Here is a 16,416-nt window from a genome sequence, read left to right as displayed (position 1 = left end):
TGGTGAAATCTTGTTTTTGAGGGGTTAGATTTCAGTTGCGGTTAATATGGATGTTCACGAATGCGACAGATTACACGGTACGTGTGGGTGTCTCTGTGAAGAAGCGATGGTAAAGTGAATGTTAGTCGCTACATTGAACTGGAGAGATCAATTGAAACTGCTATAACAAACAGTTGTATAAAGGGATGGAAGGATAATAGGTTTCATGGTGGATAATGAACTGCAGATTGAGGTCATGCATATTGACAGTGGCAGAGAGCGTGAGTATGTGTTTGTGACTGGTGGGTTGATGAGTGAGTGAGTGTGTGTGATTGGTGGGTTGATGAGTGAGTGACTGTAGGTGAGCTGCTGATTGTGTATCGCTGAACAGTGGCAGGCATGCAATGGTGTTTGTCGGGGTGAGCAAATTATAGTATGTTAGCGGGATGTGCTGGGGAATTAGCTCAAATGGTAGAGCGCTCGCTTTGCATGCGAGAGGTAGCGAGATCGATGCTCGCATTCTCCATGGACATTTTGTATTCAGAGGAATTCGTCTCATCAAGTGCCTGCGAAGCTTGGAATGCACCAAAGATGCGGCTGGCGGACATGGAGCGGAAAGTGTGTCAGTCGAAGGGCAGGGAGAAAATGTGGTAGGTTTGCTGCGTTGAAAGCAGATAGGAGGAAAAGCTAGCTGGCAGCTGGTGTTTCAGTAATGCATGAGCTGCAGACGACTATTCAGGCATAAATCAGGTGAGTGGCTATAAGGACATTGCCCTGGTTACTGGGTGAAAAGAGAAAGCTGAGTCACCTTTTATTTGAACGGGCAAGGACGATGAAAGAGCTGTGTTGGTATCGTAGTGTACGTAGAAATGTCAGAAGCGCGGAGATATGTATCATCCCGTGTCCTGTGGCCCCCAGTGCTGGAAGGACGAGATAGTTGCCATAGGCCGGGTTTTGCCATCGCTCGACAGATGCCAGGCTGAATTCTGCATAATGATTGTCGCTTTTCCTTCGATAGCTCAGTTGGTAGAGCGGAGGACTGTAGAGGAAATGGAGTCATCCTTAGGTCGCTGGTTCGATTCCGGCTCGAAGGATCAGGTCTTCTTTTACTGCGCCCATCATCAATTGCATACCACAGAGCTTTTCGCTGGTGCGCACAAGAATGCATTCGCTACGACTCTTGACGGGACAGAAGAAACAGGCATTTGAGCACATAATAGGCAATGCCAGCATATCACTCGCTCACATTTCAGAACGCTGTTTCCTCACGCAGGCTGCCCTGACAGTACCACAGCTCTCACCGCTCCCTGAGTAATAGAAAGATCGAAATCTGCCCTTCGTAGCAAGTGTATAGAGGAAGAGACTGACACAAAGGCTCAGGGGGAACATCGGTGACCTCTTCGTTGGAAGACTTTTTGCAGTCACTCTAGCTTCAGCCATTCCAAAGCGACAGAGCAAGGGATGCCAGAATCTGAATTTCGGCACATCGTTGGAGGGCACCGTATTAAGCGAAGCTAACTAGCGGTAGTGTTGTCGGCCTGTTGTACTTTTCATATATCAGGTGAGGGGCACGTCTGCCCATTTGTGTGTTGGCACAAGTCGGAAGAAAATTGTTCATTTTTCTCCAAGAGGATTGATGTGTGAGCTGCGAAATAGAAGAGGTAGCTGTACATTAAGGGACCGGATGAAGACGTTATGGCTCTTTGCACAAGGGAACTCTTGGAACAGGTTTGCGTTGTGGTTATGTACGCATTGTGTTCTCTTGCCCATCATCCGTCCAGGACAAAGGCAAATGCTCCAACGTTATCGACTTTAGTCGTTCAGCTTTTCAGCTGACTAGACACCTGGCTGCAGTTTTCCAGAAACGTCCGAGAATGCTGCATAGAAATAGGCGGCAATGGGTGATACGAGAAAGATCTCTTTGACGGCAGTGTAGATTTCCAGCAGAATGCTCAGTTGAAGGTGGAGTTGTACAATCTGTCAGAAGTGGATGACGTCGCCATCTGAATGGACAGTAGACAGTAGGTGCAGGAGTAGGCCATTCCGCCCATCGTGCCTGCACCGCCATTCTGTCTGACCATGGCTGATCATCCACAATCAGCACCCCGTCCCTGCCTTCTGCCCATATCCCTTGACCCTGGTATCTTTAGGAGCCCTATCTAACCCTTTCAATCGAGAGAACTGGCCTCCACTGCCTCCTGAGGCGGAGCATTGCATAGATCCGCAGCTATCGCGGTGAAAAAGTGTTTCCTCAACTATTTTTATTAAGTGTGTTGTTGGTGAAATCTTGTTTTTGAGGGGTTAGATTTCAGTTGCGGTGAATATGGATGTTCACGAATGCGACAGATTACACGGTACGTGTGGGTGTCTCTGTGAAGAAGCGATGGTAAAGTGAATGTTAGTCGCTACATTGAACTGGAGAGATCAATTGAAACTGCTATAACAAACAGTTGTATAAAGGGATGGAAGGATAATAGGTTTCATGGTGGATAATGAACTGCAGATTGAGGTCATGCATATTGACAGTGGCAGAGAGCGTGAGTATGTGTTTGTGACTGGTGGGTTGATGAGTGAGTGAGTGTGTGTGATTGGTGGGTTGATGAGTGAGTGACTGTAGGTGAGCTGCTGATTGTGTATCGCTGAACAGTGGCAGGCATGCAATGGTGTTTGTCGGGGTGAGCAAATTATAGTATGTTAGCGGGATGTGCTGGGGAATTAGCTCAAATGGTAGAGCGCTCGCTTAGCATGCGAGAGGTAGCGAGATCGATGCTCGCATTCTCCATGGACATTTTGTATTCAGAGGAATTCGTCTCATCAAGTGCCTGCGAAGCTTGGAATGCACCAAAGATGCGGCTGGCGGACATGGAGCGGAAAGTGTGTCAGTCGAAGGGCAGGGAGAAAATGTGGTAGGTTTGCTGCGTTGAAAGCAGATAGGAGGAAAAGCTAGCTGGCAGCTGGTGTTTCAGTAATGCATGAGCTGCAGACGACTATTCAGGCATAAATCAGGTGAGTGGCTATAAGGACATTGCCCTGGTTACTGGGTGAAAAGAGAAAGCTGAGTCACCTTTTATTTGAACGGGCAAGGACGATGAAAGAGCTGTGTTGGTATCGTAGTGTACGTAGAAATGTCAGAAGCGCGGAGATATGCATCATCCCGTGTCCTGTGGCCCCCAGTGCTGGAAGGACGAGATAGTTGCCATAGGCCGGGTTTTGCCATCGCTCGACAGATGCCAGGCTGAATTCTGCATAATGATTGTCGCTTTTCCTTCGATAGCTCAGTTGGTAGAGCGGAGGACTGTAGAGGAAATGGAGTCATCCTTAGGTCGCTGGTTCGATTCCGGCTCGAAGGATCAGGTCTTCTTTTACTGCGCCCATCATCAATTGCATACCACAGAGCTTTTCGCTGGTGCGCACAAGAATGCATTCGCTACGACTCTTGACGGGACAGAAGAAACAGGCATTTGAGCACATAATAGGCAATGCCAGCATATCACTCGCTCACATTTCAGAACGCTGTTTCCTCACGCAGGCTGCCCTGACAGTACCACAGCTCTCACCGCTCCCTGAGTAATAGAAAGATCGAAATCTGCCCTTCGTAGCAAGTGTATAGAGGAAGAGACTGACACAAAGGCTCAGGGGGAACATCGGTGACCTCTTCGTTGGAAGACTTTTTGCAGTCACTCTAGCTTCAGCCATTCCAAAGCGACAGAGCAAGGGATGCCAGAATCTGAATTTCGGCACATCGTTGGAGGGCACCGTATTAAGCGAAGCTAACTAGCGGTAGTGTTGTCGGCCTGTTGTACTTTTCATATATCAGGTGAGGGGCACGTCTGCCCATTTGTGTGTTGGCACAAGTCGGAAGAAAATTGTTCATTTTTCTCCAAGAGGATTGATGTGTGAGCTGCGAAATAGAAGAGGTAGCTGTACATTAAGGGACCGGATGAAGACGTTATGGCTCTTTGCACAAGGGAACTCTTGGAACAGGTTTGCGTTGTGGTTATGTACGCATTGTGTTCTCTTGCCCATCATCCGTCCAGGACAAAGGCAAATGCTCCAACGTTATCGACTTTAGTCGTTCAGCTTTTCAGCTGACTAGACACCTGGCTGCAGTTTTCCAGAAACGTCCGAGAATGCTGCATAGAAATAGGCGGCAATGGGTGATACGAGAAAGATCTCTTTGACGGCAGTGTAGATTTCCAGCAGAATGCTCAGTTGAAGGTGGAGTTGTACAATCTGTCAGAAGTGGATGACGTCGCCATCTGAATGGACAGTAGACAGTAGGTGCAGGAGTAGGCCATTCCGCCCATCGTGCCTGCACCGCCATTCTGTCTGACCATGGCTGATCATCCACAATCAGCACCCCGTCCCTGCCTTCTGCCCATATCCCTTGACCCTGGTATCTTTAGGAGCCCTATCTAACCCTTTCAATCGAGAGAACTGGCCTCCACTGCCTCCTGAGGCGGAGCATTGCATAGATCCGCAGCTATCGCGGTGAAAAAGTGTTTCCTCAACTATTTTTATTAAGTGTGTTGTTGGTGAAATCTTGTTTTTGAGGGGTTAGATTTCAGTTGCGGTGAATATGGATGTTCACGAATGCGACAGATTACACGGTACGTGTGGGTGTCTCTGTGAAGAAGCGATGGTAAAGTGAATGTTAGTCGCTACATTGAACTGGAGAGATCAATTGAAACTGCTATAACAAACAGTTGTATAAAGGGATGGAAGGATAATAGGTTTCATGGTGGATAATGAACTGCAGATTGAGGTCATGCATATTGACAGTGGCAGAGAGCGTGAGTATGTGTTTGTGACTGGTGGGTTGATGAGTGAGTGAGTGTGTGTGATTGGTGGGTTGATGAGTGAGTGACTGTAGGTGAGCTGCTGATTGTGTATCGCTGAACAGTGGCAGGCATGCAATGGTGTTTGTCGGGGTGAGCAAATTATAGTATGTTAGCGGGATGTGCTGGGGAATTAGCTCAAATGGTAGAGCGCTCGCTTAGCATGCGAGAGGTAGCGAGATCGATGCTCGCATTCTCCATGGACATTTTGTATTCAGAGGAATTCGTCTCATCAAGTGCCTGCGAAGCTTGGAATGCACCAAAGATGCGGCTGGCGGACATGGAGCGGAAAGTGTGTCAGTCGAAGGGCAGGGAGAAAATGTGGTAGGTTTGCTGCGTTGAAAGCAGATAGGAGGAAAAGCTAGCTGGCAGCTGGTGTTTCAGTAATGCATGAGCTGCAGACGACTATTCAGGCATAAATCAGGTGAGTGGCTATAAGGACATTGCCCTGGTTACTGGGTGAAAAGAGAAAGCTGAGTCACCTTTTATTTGAACGGGCAAGGACGATGAAAGAGCTGTGTTGGTATCGTAGTGTACGTAGAAATGTCAGAAGCGCGGAGATATGTATCATCCCGTGTCCTGTGGCCCCCAGTGCTGGAAGGACGAGATAGTTGCCATAGGCCGGGTTTTGCCATCGCTCGACAGATGCCAGGCTGAATTCTGCATAATGATTGTCGCTTTTCCTTCGATAGCTCAGTTGGTAGAGCGGAGGACTGTAGAGGAAATGGAGTCATCCTTAGGTCGCTGGTTCGATTCCGGCTCGAAGGATCAGGTCTTCTTTTACTGCGCCCATCATCAATTGCATACCACAGAGCTTTTCGCTGGTGCGCACAAGAATGCATTCGCTACGACTCTTGACGGGACAGAAGAAACAGGCATTTGATCACATAATAGGCAATGCCAGCATATCACTCGCTCACATTTCAGAACGCTGTTTCCTCACGCAGGCTGCCCTGACAGTACCACAGCTCTCACCGCTCCCTGAGTAATAGAAAGATCGAAATCTGCCCTTCGTAGCAAGTGTATAGAGGAAGAGACTGACACAAAGGCCCAGGGGGAACATCGGTGACCTCTTCGTTGGAAGACTTTTTGCGGTCACTCTAGCTTCAGCCATTCCAAAGCGACAGAGCAAGGGATGCCAGAATCTGAATTTCGGCACATCGTTACAGGGCACCGTATAAAGCGAAGCTAACTAGCGGTAGTGTTGTCGGCCTGTTGTACTTTTCGTATATCAGGTGAGGGGCACGTCTGCCCATTTGTGTGGTGGCACAAGTCGGAAGAAAATTGTTCATTTTTCTCCAAGAGGATTGATGTGTGAGCTGCGAAATAGAAGAGGTAGCTGTACATTAAGGGACCGGATGAAGACGTTATGGCTCTTTGCACAAGGGAACTCTTGGAACAGGTTTGCGTTGTGGTTATGTACGCACTGTGTTCTCTTGCGCATCATCCGTCCAGGACAAAGGCAAACGCTCCAGGAATGATCGACTTGAGTCATTGCGCTTTTCAGCTGACTGGACATCTGGCTGCAGTTTTCCAGAAACGTCCGAGAATGCTGCATAGAAATAGGCGGCAATGGGTGATACGAGAAAGATCTCTTTGACGGCCGTGTAGATTTCCAGCAGAATGCTCAGTTGAAGGTGGAGTTGTACAATCTGAAAGAAGTGGATGACGTCGCCATCTGAATGGACAGTAGACAGTAGGTGCAGGAGTAGGCCATTCCGCCCATCGTGCCTGCACCGCCATTCTGTCTGACCATGGCTGATCATCCACAATCAGCACCCCGTCCCTGCCTTCTGCCCATATCCCTTGACCCTGGTATCTTTAGGAGCCCTATCTAACATTTTCAATCGAGAGAACTGGCCTCCACTGCCTCCTGAGGCGGAGCATTGCATAGATCCGCAGCTATCGGGGTGAAAAAGTGTTTCCTCAACTATTTTTATTAAGTGTGTTGTTGGTGAAATCTTGTTTTTGAGGGGTTAGATTTCAGTTGCGGTGAATATGGATGTTCACGAATGCGACAGATTACACGGTACGTGTGGGTGTCTCTGTGAAGAAGCGATGGTAAAGTGAATGTTAGTCGTTACATTGAACTGGAGAGATCAATTGAAACTGCTATAACAAACAGTTGTATAAAGCGATGGAAGGATAATAGGTTTCATGGTGGATAATGAACTGCAGATTGAGGTCATGCATATTGACAGTGGCAGAGAGCGTGAGTATGTGTGTGTGACTGGTGGGTTGATGAGTGAGTGAGTGAGTGTGTGTGATTGGTGGGTTGATGAGTGAGTGACTGTAGGTGAGCTGCTGATTGTGTATCGCTGAACAGTGGCAGGCATGCAATGGTGTTTGTCGGGGTGAGCAAATTATAGCAGGTTAGCGGGATGTGCTGGGGAATTAGCTCAAATGGTAGAGCGCTCGCTTAGCATGCGAGAGGTAGCGAGATCGATGCTCGCATTCTCCATGGACATTTTGTATTCAGAGGAATTCGTCTCAGCAAGTGCCTGCGAAGCTTGGAATGCACAAAAGATGCGGCTGGCGGACATGGAGCGGAAAGTGTGTCAGTCGAAGGGCAGGGAGAAAATGTGGTAGGTTTGCTGCGTTGAAAGCAGATAGGAGGAAAGGCTAGCTGGCAGCTGGTGTTTCAGTAATGCATGAGCTGCAGACGACGATTCAGGCATAAATCAGGTGAGTGGCTATAAGGACATTGCCCTGGATACTGGGTGAAATGAGAAAGCTGAGTCACCTTTTATTTGAACTTGGCAAGTTCGATGAAAGAGCTGTGTTGGTATCGTAGTGTACGTAGAAATGTCAGAAGCGCGGAGATATGCATCATCCCGTGACCTGTGGCCCCTAGTGCTGGAAGGACGAGATAGTTGCCATAGGCCGGGTTTTGCCATCGCTCGACAGATGCCAGGCTGAATTCTGCATAATGATTGTCGCTTTTCCTTCGATCGCTCAGTTGGTAGAGCGGAGGACTGTAGAGGAAATGGAGTCATCCTTAGGTCGCTGGTTCGATTCCGGCTCGAAGGATCATGTCTTCTTTTACTGCGCCCATCATCAATTACATACCACAGAGCTTTTCGCTGGCGCGCACAAGAATGCATTTGCTACGACTCTTGACGGGACAGAAGAAACAGGCATTTGAGCACATAATAGGCAATGCCAGCATATCACTCGCTCACATTTCAGAACGCTGTTTCCTCACGCAGGCTGCCCTGACAGTACCACAGCACTCACCGCTCCCTGTTTAACAGAAGGATCGAAATCTGCCCTTCGTAGCAATTGTATAGAGGAAGAGACTGACACAAAGGCCCAGGGGGAACATCGGTGACCTCTTCGTTGGAAGACTTTTTGCGGTCACTCTAGCTTCAGCCATTCCAAAGCGACAGAGCAAGGGATGCCAGAATCTGAATTTCGGCACATCGTTGGAGCGCACCGTATTATTACCTACCCCGGAACTTTGTGTCTTACCAGCAAAGATAGAAGTGTCCCTTGGAGTCTGGTGGTAGTATTTTCAACAGTGTTTATTTAGTAAAAATATATAAATCAGTATCAATGCAAATATACAGATAATATACGTTAGCGATACTAAACCTAAAAGTGCGGGTATAATAATAATCAATAATAAAAGAGGCTTTATGGTTGTCCCGGGGAAAATGAATTGTCATATGGAAATGTAAAGTTCAGTTCCGTTCATGCAGGCTGCGGTAGTTGTCAGTCAATGTATTGCAATTGTTGGAGAGAGAGAGAGACTAGAGAAAGAGAGCGCGCAAACAGTAACAGCTATGGTCTTTGCCAACCTTTCTTTACGATTTCGATCCATCGATGTGTCCTTGTTGTGGCCATTCAAGTGTGACCCCTCCGTCCTTTAGCTAGACCGTTCTTCCGTGGTGGACTCGTCACCCAGGCAAGGGTGGACACACACACAAGCCCCCACCGGTCTTGATATAAACACTGTGAGTTAAAATTTACCGACCCTTCGTTCGGTCTCCGATGTCCCACACTGTCTCGTGGGTTTCTGCTGCTCACTGGCGTTTCTCCTGGTGTGTCTGAGGTGTGTCACCCCAGACCTCAATTTTATCCCCACTCACGGGGTCTCAGGTGTCAATCTGGTTTGAATGACTTAACCCATCACACCAGCCTACTCTGGCTGTCCCCTGAGGGATTTCAATGAATAGAACAGTACCAAGTAAACAATCTTTCTCCAAAAGACAATAGCAGTAAATCTCCTCTTTTGTCACTAGGAGACGATCCACCCTGGGTAACTCTTAGCTGTGTCTCTCTCTCATTAACTTTCATGAGCTGTTATCAATAACAACTGCCCTGGCAGATTTCCTTTATCTATCTTACTTCCTTGATAACAGCATCGAAACAGTAGCGATTTGCGATTCTCCAAAATGGGGGCCATGGGCCACTCTGCACCCTTCTGCCCATCAGAGTTGTTCATCCTTCGTAACAGTATAAAGTGAAGCTAACTAGCGGTAGTGTTGTCGGTCTGTTCTACTTTTCATATATCAGGTGAGGGGCACGTCTGCCCATTTGTGTGGTGGCACAAGTCGGAAGATAATTCTTCATAATTTCTCCAAGAGGATTGAAGTGTGAGCTGCGAAATAGAAGAGGTAGTTGTACATTAAGTGACCGGATGAAGACGTTATGGCTCTTTGCACAAGGGAGCTCTTGGAACAGGTTTGCGGTATGGTTATGTACGCACTGTGTTCTCTTGCCCATCATCCGTCCAGGACAAAGGCAAATGCTCCAGTAATGATCGACTTCAGACATTCAGCTTTTCAGCTGACTAGACATCTGGCTGCAGTTTTCCAAAAATGTCCGAGAATGCTGCATAGAAATAGGCGGCAATGGGAGATACGAGAATGCTCTCTTTGACAGCAGTGTAGATTTCCAGCAGAATGCTCAGTTGAAGATGGAGTTGTATAATCTGTCAGAAGTGGATGACACCGCCATCTGAATGGATAGTAGACAATAGGTGCAGGAGTAGGCCAATCCGCCCATCGAGCCTGCACAGCCATTCAGTCTGATCATGGCTGATCATCCATAATCTTTCACCCCGTTCCTGCCTTCTGCCCATATCCCTTGACTCTGCTATCTTTAAGAGCTCAATCTAACTCTTTCAGTCCAGAGAATTGACATCCACTGCCTTCTGAGGCGGAACAGTCCATAGATCCGTGCAAATGTATGGCTGATGCAGTTTAATGTGGATAAATGTGAGGTTATCTACTTTGATGGCAAGAACAGGAAGGCAGATTACTATCTAAATGGAGTCAAGTTAGGAAAAGGGGAAGTACAACGAGATCTAGGTGTTCTTGTACATCAGTCAATAAAATCCATCATGCAGGTACAGCAGGCAGTGAAGATATCTGATGGCATGCTGGCTTTATTAACAAGAGGAATTGAGTATAGGAGTAAAGAGGTCCTTCTGCAGCTGTTGAGGGCCCTAGTGAGACCCCACCTGGAGTATTGAGTGCAGTTTTGGTCTCCAAATTTGAGGAAGGACATTCTTGCTATTGAGGGAATGTAGCGTAAGTTCACAAGTTTAATTCCCGGAATGGCGGGACTGTCATATGTTGAATGATTGGAGCGACTGGACTTGTATACACTGGAATTTAGAAGGATGAGAGGGGATCTGATTGAAGCATATAAGATTATTAAGGGATTGGACACTGGAAGCAGGAAGCATGTTCCCACTGATGGGCGAGTCCAGAACTAGAGGCCACAGTTTAAGAATAAGGGGTAGGCCATTTAGAACAGAGATGCGGACAAACTTTTTCACCCAGAGAGTGGTGGATATGTGGAATGCTCTGCCCCAGAAGGCAGTGGAGGCCAAGTCTCTGGATGCATTCTAGAGAGAATTAGATAGAGCTCTTATAGATAGCGGAGTTAAGGGATATGGGGAGAGGGCACGCGGCAGATTACACGGTATGCGTCGGTGTCTATGTGAGGAAGCGATGGTAAAGTGAATGTTAGTCGCTACATTGAACTGAAGAGATCAACTGAAACTGCTATAACAAGCAGTTGTAAAAAGGGATGGAAGGATAATAGGTTTCATGGTGGATAATGAACTGCAGATTGAGGTCATGCATATTGACAGTGGCAGAGAGCGTGAGTATGTGTGTGTGACTGGTGGGTTGATGAGTGAGTGAGTGTGTGTGATTGGTGGGTTGATGAGTGAGTGACTGTAGGTGAGCTGCTGATTGTGTATCGCTGAACAGTGGGCAGGCATGCAATGGTGTTTGCGGGGTGAGCAAATAATAGCAGGTTAGCGGGATGTGCTGGGGAATTAGCTCAAATGGTAGAGCGCTCGCTTTGCATGCGAGAGGTAGCGAGATCGATGCTCGCATTCTCCATGGACATTTTGTATTCAGAGGAATTCGTCTCATCAAGTGCCTGCGAAGCTTGGAATGCACCAAAGATGCGGCTGGAAGACATGGAGCGGAAAGTGTGTCAGTCGAAGGGCAGGGAGAAAATGTGGTAGGTTTGCTGCGTTGAAAGCAGATAGGAGGAAAAGCTAGCTGGCAGCTGGTGTTTCAGTAATGCATGAGCTGCAGACGACGATTCAGGCATAAATCAGGTGAGTGGCTATAAGGACATTGCCCTGGATACTGGGTGAAAAGAGAAAGCTGAGTCACCTTTTATTTGAATGGGCAAGGACGATGAAAGAGCTGTGTTGGTATCGTAGTGTACGTAGAATTGTCAGAAGCGCGGAGATATGCATCATCCCGTGACCTGTGGCTCCCAGTGCTGGAAGGACGAGATAGTTGCCATAGGCCGGCTTTTGCCATCGGTCGACAGGTGCCAGGCTGAATTCTACATAATGGTTATCGGTAGGAGCCAACGTGGAGAAAAAGGTGTCGCTTTTCCTTCGATAGCTCAGTTGGTAGAGCGGAGGACTGTAGAGGAAATGGAGTCATCCTTAGGTCGCTGGTTCGATTCCGGCTCGAAGGATCATGCCTTCTTTTACTGCGCCCATCATCAATTACATACCACAGAGCTTTTTGCTGGCGCGCACAAAAATGCATTCGCTACGACTCTTGACCGGACAGTAGAAACAGGCATTTGAGCATATAATAGGCAATGCCAGCTGTTCACTCGCTCACACTTCAGAACGCTGTTTCCTCACGCAGGCTGCCCTGACAATACCACAGCTCTCACCGCTCCCTGAGTAATAGAAAGATCGAAATCTGCCCTTCGTAGCAAGTGTATAGAGGAAGAGACTGACACAAAGGCCCAGGGGGAACATCGGTGACCTCTTCGTTGGAAGACTTTTTGCAGTCACTCTAGCTTCAGCCATTCCAAAGCGGCAGAGCAAGGGATGCCAGAATCTGAATTTCGGCACATCGTTGGAGGGCACCGTATTAAGCGAAGCTAACTAGCGGTAGTATTGTCTGCCTGTTGTACTTTTCGTATATCAGCTGAGGGGCACGTCTCCCCATTTGTGTGGTGGCACATGTCGGAATAAAATTTTTCATATTTCTCCAAGAGGATTGAAGTGTGAGCTGCGAAATAGAAGAGGTAGCTGTACATTAAGTGACCGGAAGAAGACGTTATGGCTCTCTGCACAAGGGAGCTCTTGGAACAGGTTTGCGGTATGGTTATGTACGCACTGTGTTCTCTTGCCTATCATCCGTCCAGACAGAGGCAAATGGTCCAGTAGTTATCGACTTTAGTCATTCAGCTTTCAGCTGACTAGACGTTTGGCTGCATTTTTCCGAATAATTTCGTGGATTCTGCAAAGTAATAGACGGCAGTAGCAGATTCGAGAATGCTCTCTTTGACAGCAGTGTCGATTTCCAGCAGAATGCTCAGTTGAAGATAGAGTTGTACAATCTGTCAGAAGTGGATGACGCCGCCATCCGAATGGACAGTAGACAATAGGTGCAGGAGTAGGCCATTCGGCCCATCAAGCCTGCACCGCCATTCAGTCTGATCATGGCTGATCTTCCACAATCAGTACCCCGTTCCTGGTTAGAAGGAAATCGCACTGGTTACTGGTGAAAAGGGAAAGCTGAGTAACCTTTGAGTTGAACGGGCAAGTACGATGAAAGTGCTGTGTTGGTATCGTAGGGTACCTAGAATTGTCAGAAGCGCGGAGATATGCATCATCCCGTGACCTGTGGCCCCTAGTGCTGGAAGGACGAGATAGTTGCCATTGGCAGGCTTTTGCCATCGGTCGACAGATGCCAGGCTGAATTCTGCATAATGATTATCGGTAGGAGCCTACGTGGAGAAAAAGGTGTCGCTTTTCCTTCGATAGCTGAGTTGGTAGAGCGGAGGACTGTAGAGGAAATGGAGTCATCCTTAGGTCGCTGGTTCGATTCCGGCTCGAAGGATCAGGTCTTCTTTTACTGCGCCCATCATTAATTACATACCACAGAGCTTCCGGATGGCACAAGAGTGCTTTCGCTACGACTCGTGACGGGACAGAATACAGAGGCATCTTATCACTTAAAATGCAAGGCCACCAGGTTCCTGGTTCACATTTCCGAGCGCTATTTCCTCACGCTTGCTGCCCTGACAGTGCAGCTCTCACTGGTCCTAAAGTAACAATAGGATACAACACTTGCCTTCATAGCAAGTGTACAATAAGGAGACGGCCACGAAGGCCCAGAATGATCATCGGTAATCTCTTCGTTGGAAGACTTTTAGCAATCACTCTAGGTTCAGCGATTCGAAATCCACACGAGCACGTGATGCCAGCATCAGAATCTGTGTACACAGTTCGAAGGGACCGATAAAAGCAAAGCCATCTAGCGGCATTTTCTTATGAAGCAAGGTTAGCAGAGCTGGGACTTTTCTCTTTGGAGCGCAGAAGAATGAGAGAGCACTTGATAGAGGTCTACAAGATTATGAGAGGCATAGATAGGGTGGATAGTCACTACCTGCTTCCCAGGGCACCAATAGCAAACACCGTCGTGGTTACTTGAAATGACCAGGAGACGCAGACAATTCTTCGAGAAGTTTTAACCTTTATTTGCAAACAAAGGCTGAGGCAATCAATGAACTTGTCACCGAAAGCCCACCAAGCTCCGGTGTACAGCATTCTTTATAGTAATTTCTTATCTCAGTTAAATTTCGGTTTTATCAGCATACCCAATCAATTTTTAGTTGCATATCATCTATACATTAACTAATCAAACGCTCTTGTCTAGCTTTCGGTGCGCAACCAGTATTTCTTTCCAGTTCACATCTTGGGCCTCATTCCTGGCCACGGTTGTTTCTCAGTCAGTCTCCCTTAATCTCCCTCACATTATGGTTCCTGTTCATACCATCCTGTCTGCCTCCGTTATCTCTTCATAAGCCATTCTATTGTATAATATATGGAGTACATTTCAGCTAATTAGTGCTGCTAGCTAAACAGGTGTTCTTTAACTGCCATAGTATGTAGCTAAGAGAATACAAGGTATCTAGTAAAACAATACATAGTAAAATGTGTCTAGTAAAATAATACATTGTAATATTCAGTACATAGGAGTGATTACATAGTATAGTAAATTGCTAGTACATAGCGATTATATTTCAGGTATATATAGTGATTATGACAGGTATATTTCTCAATAACACCAGAGGGCATATGTACAAAATTAAGGGAGGGAGGTTTAGGGGAGACATTAGGGGTAAGTTTTTTACACAGAGGGTTGTGAGTGCCTGGAATGACTTGCCAGGGATGGTGGTGGAGGCTAAAACATTAGGGGTATTTAAGAGCCTCTTGGAAAGGCACATGGATGAAAGAAAAATGGAGGGTTATGGGGTAGTGTGGGTTTAGTACTTTTTTTAAGGATTATATGTGTCGGCACAACATGGAGGGCTGAAGGGCCTGTACTGTGCTGTAGTGTTCTATGGTTCTATGGCATTGTTATAGTTCCTATGACGTTTCCATAGATCATTTGAGGTGCCACTTCTGCTTATCTGTGTGGTGGCACATGTCGGGAGAAAAATCTTCGTATGTCTGCAAGAGGTTTAAAGTGTGAGTTGTGAAATAGAAGAGGTAGGTGTACATTAAGTGGACTGGAGCAAGAACCTAGGGATCCCTGCACAAGGGAGCTCTTAGAACAGCAGGTTTCCCGTGTGGGTATGTCCGCAGTGTGTTGTCCTTCCTGTCATCGTCCAGGAGAGAGGCAAATCGTCCAGTGATGATGGAATTCAGTCATCCAGCTTTTCAGGTGACTAGACATTAGGCTGCAGTTTTCCAAAAATGTCAGAGGATGCGACAAAGAAATAGATGGGAATGGCAGATATGAGAATGCTCTCTTTGACAGCAGTGTGGATTTCCAGCAGAGTGTTCAGTCGAAGATGGAGTTGTATAATCTTCCATAAGAAGTGGATAACGTGGCCATCTCCTTAGTTCATGAAGACGTTCCGCTTCTGACATATGAGGACCCGCCGGGGCGTCATGATCCAGGAAAGGTGAATGCTGAAAAATTGCTAACTGTGGTGGTGTTGATGATAACTGGGTGTTGAGGATACAGATTTCAGCTGAAGTGAGTATGCATGTTCACGGCAGCGACACATTACACGGTATGTTTCCGTGTGTCTGTGAGGAAGTGATTGTACGCTGAACGTTAGTCACTACATTCAACTGGAGACATCAATTCCAACTGCTATTACAATTAGTTGTAAAAATAGACAGAAGGATAATTCTTTTTATGCCGGAGAATGAATTGTAGTTTGGGGACAATCATACTGACAGTGGCAGAGAGCATCAGTATGTGTGTCTGGGTAGTCGGTTGATGAGTGAGTGTGCCTGTCTGTGAGAGGCTGATTATGCATCGGTGAGTAGGCGGAGGCATGCAACGGTGGTTGTCGGACGGAGCAAATTATAGGAGGTTTTAGGGATGTGCTGGGGAATTAGCTTAAATGGTAGAGCGCTCGTTTAGCATGCGAGAGGTAGCAAGATCGATGCTCGCAATCTCCATTGACATTTTGTATTCAGAGGAATTCGCCTCATCAAATTGCTGCGAAGCTTGGAATGTACAAAAATGCGGCTGGCGGACATGGAGCGGAAAGTGTCTCAGTCGAAGGGCAGGGAGAAAATGTGGTAGGTTTGCTGCGTTGAAAGCAGATAGGAGGAAAAGCTAGCTGGCAGCTGGTGTTTCAGTAAACGATTCGCTTCAGGCGAGCATTCAGACATATAATCAGGTAAGTTGTTAGAAGAAAATTGCCCTAGACACTGGGTGAAATGAGAGAGTTGAGAAGGCTTTGATTTGAGCGGGTTAAGAATAGCAAAGACCTGTGTGGGAATCGTGACGAGAATTGTCAGAAGCGCGGTGAGACGCGTCGTCCGTTGCCAGTGGACCCCAGTGCTGGAAGGATTAGAAAGTTGCAATTGGCAGGCTGTTGCCGTTGGTCGACAAACACCAGGAACAAATCTCCATAAACGTTGTCGGCAGGAATTTTGCTATCGGTTGTCATTCGACAGCTCAGTTGGTAGAGCGGAGGACTGTAGAGGAAATGGGGTCAGTTTGAGGTCGCTGGTTCGATTGCGGCTCAAAGGATCCGGACTTCTTTCATCACCCAAATCATCAATTCCGTACCACAGAGCTTCGGTAACCTTTCCGTTGGAAGACTTTCAGCCGTCACTCTTGTT

General features: G+C 47.2%; 9 non-coding genes across 9 annotated transcripts; all 9 read left to right on the top strand.

The window, feature by feature from the left end:
• Positions 1-432: 432 nt before the first annotated feature.
• On the top strand, positions 433-505 carry trnaa-ugc (transfer RNA alanine (anticodon UGC)). Its single transcript has one exon. It is a non-coding gene; the product is annotated as a tRNA-Ala (tRNA).
• Positions 506-987: 482 nt separating this feature from the next.
• Positions 988-1,073, top strand: trnay-gua (transfer RNA tyrosine (anticodon GUA)). Its single transcript is given in 2 exon segments — positions 988-1,024; positions 1,038-1,073. It is a non-coding gene; the product is annotated as a tRNA-Tyr (tRNA).
• A 1,615-nt stretch (positions 1,074-2,688) lies between these two features.
• trnaa-agc (transfer RNA alanine (anticodon AGC)) lies at positions 2,689-2,761 on the top strand. The gene has a single exon. It is a non-coding gene; the product is annotated as a tRNA-Ala (tRNA).
• A 482-nt stretch (positions 2,762-3,243) lies between these two features.
• Positions 3,244-3,329, top strand: trnay-gua (transfer RNA tyrosine (anticodon GUA)). Its single transcript is given in 2 exon segments — positions 3,244-3,280; positions 3,294-3,329. It is a non-coding gene; the product is annotated as a tRNA-Tyr (tRNA).
• Positions 3,330-4,944: 1,615 nt separating this feature from the next.
• trnaa-agc (transfer RNA alanine (anticodon AGC)) lies at positions 4,945-5,017 on the top strand. The gene has a single exon. It is a non-coding gene; the product is annotated as a tRNA-Ala (tRNA).
• A 482-nt stretch (positions 5,018-5,499) lies between these two features.
• trnay-gua (transfer RNA tyrosine (anticodon GUA)) lies at positions 5,500-5,585 on the top strand. The gene is given in 2 exon segments: positions 5,500-5,536; positions 5,550-5,585. It is a non-coding gene; the product is annotated as a tRNA-Tyr (tRNA).
• Positions 5,586-7,205: 1,620 nt separating this feature from the next.
• trnaa-agc (transfer RNA alanine (anticodon AGC)) lies at positions 7,206-7,278 on the top strand. The gene has a single exon. It is a non-coding gene; the product is annotated as a tRNA-Ala (tRNA).
• A 3,828-nt stretch (positions 7,279-11,106) lies between these two features.
• trnaa-ugc (transfer RNA alanine (anticodon UGC)) lies at positions 11,107-11,179 on the top strand. The gene has a single exon. It is a non-coding gene; the product is annotated as a tRNA-Ala (tRNA).
• A 512-nt stretch (positions 11,180-11,691) lies between these two features.
• On the top strand, positions 11,692-11,777 carry trnay-gua (transfer RNA tyrosine (anticodon GUA)). Its single transcript is given in 2 exon segments — positions 11,692-11,728; positions 11,742-11,777. It is a non-coding gene; the product is annotated as a tRNA-Tyr (tRNA).
• Positions 11,778-16,416: the final 4,639 nt, after the last annotated feature.

Source organism: Hemitrygon akajei, chromosome 1 (assembly GCF_048418815.1).
Source record: "Hemitrygon akajei chromosome 1, sHemAka1.3, whole genome shotgun sequence".
NCBI lineage: Eukaryota > Metazoa > Chordata > Chondrichthyes > Myliobatiformes > Dasyatidae > Hemitrygon > Hemitrygon akajei.
This window is presented reverse-complemented; position numbering and strand designations above follow the sequence as displayed.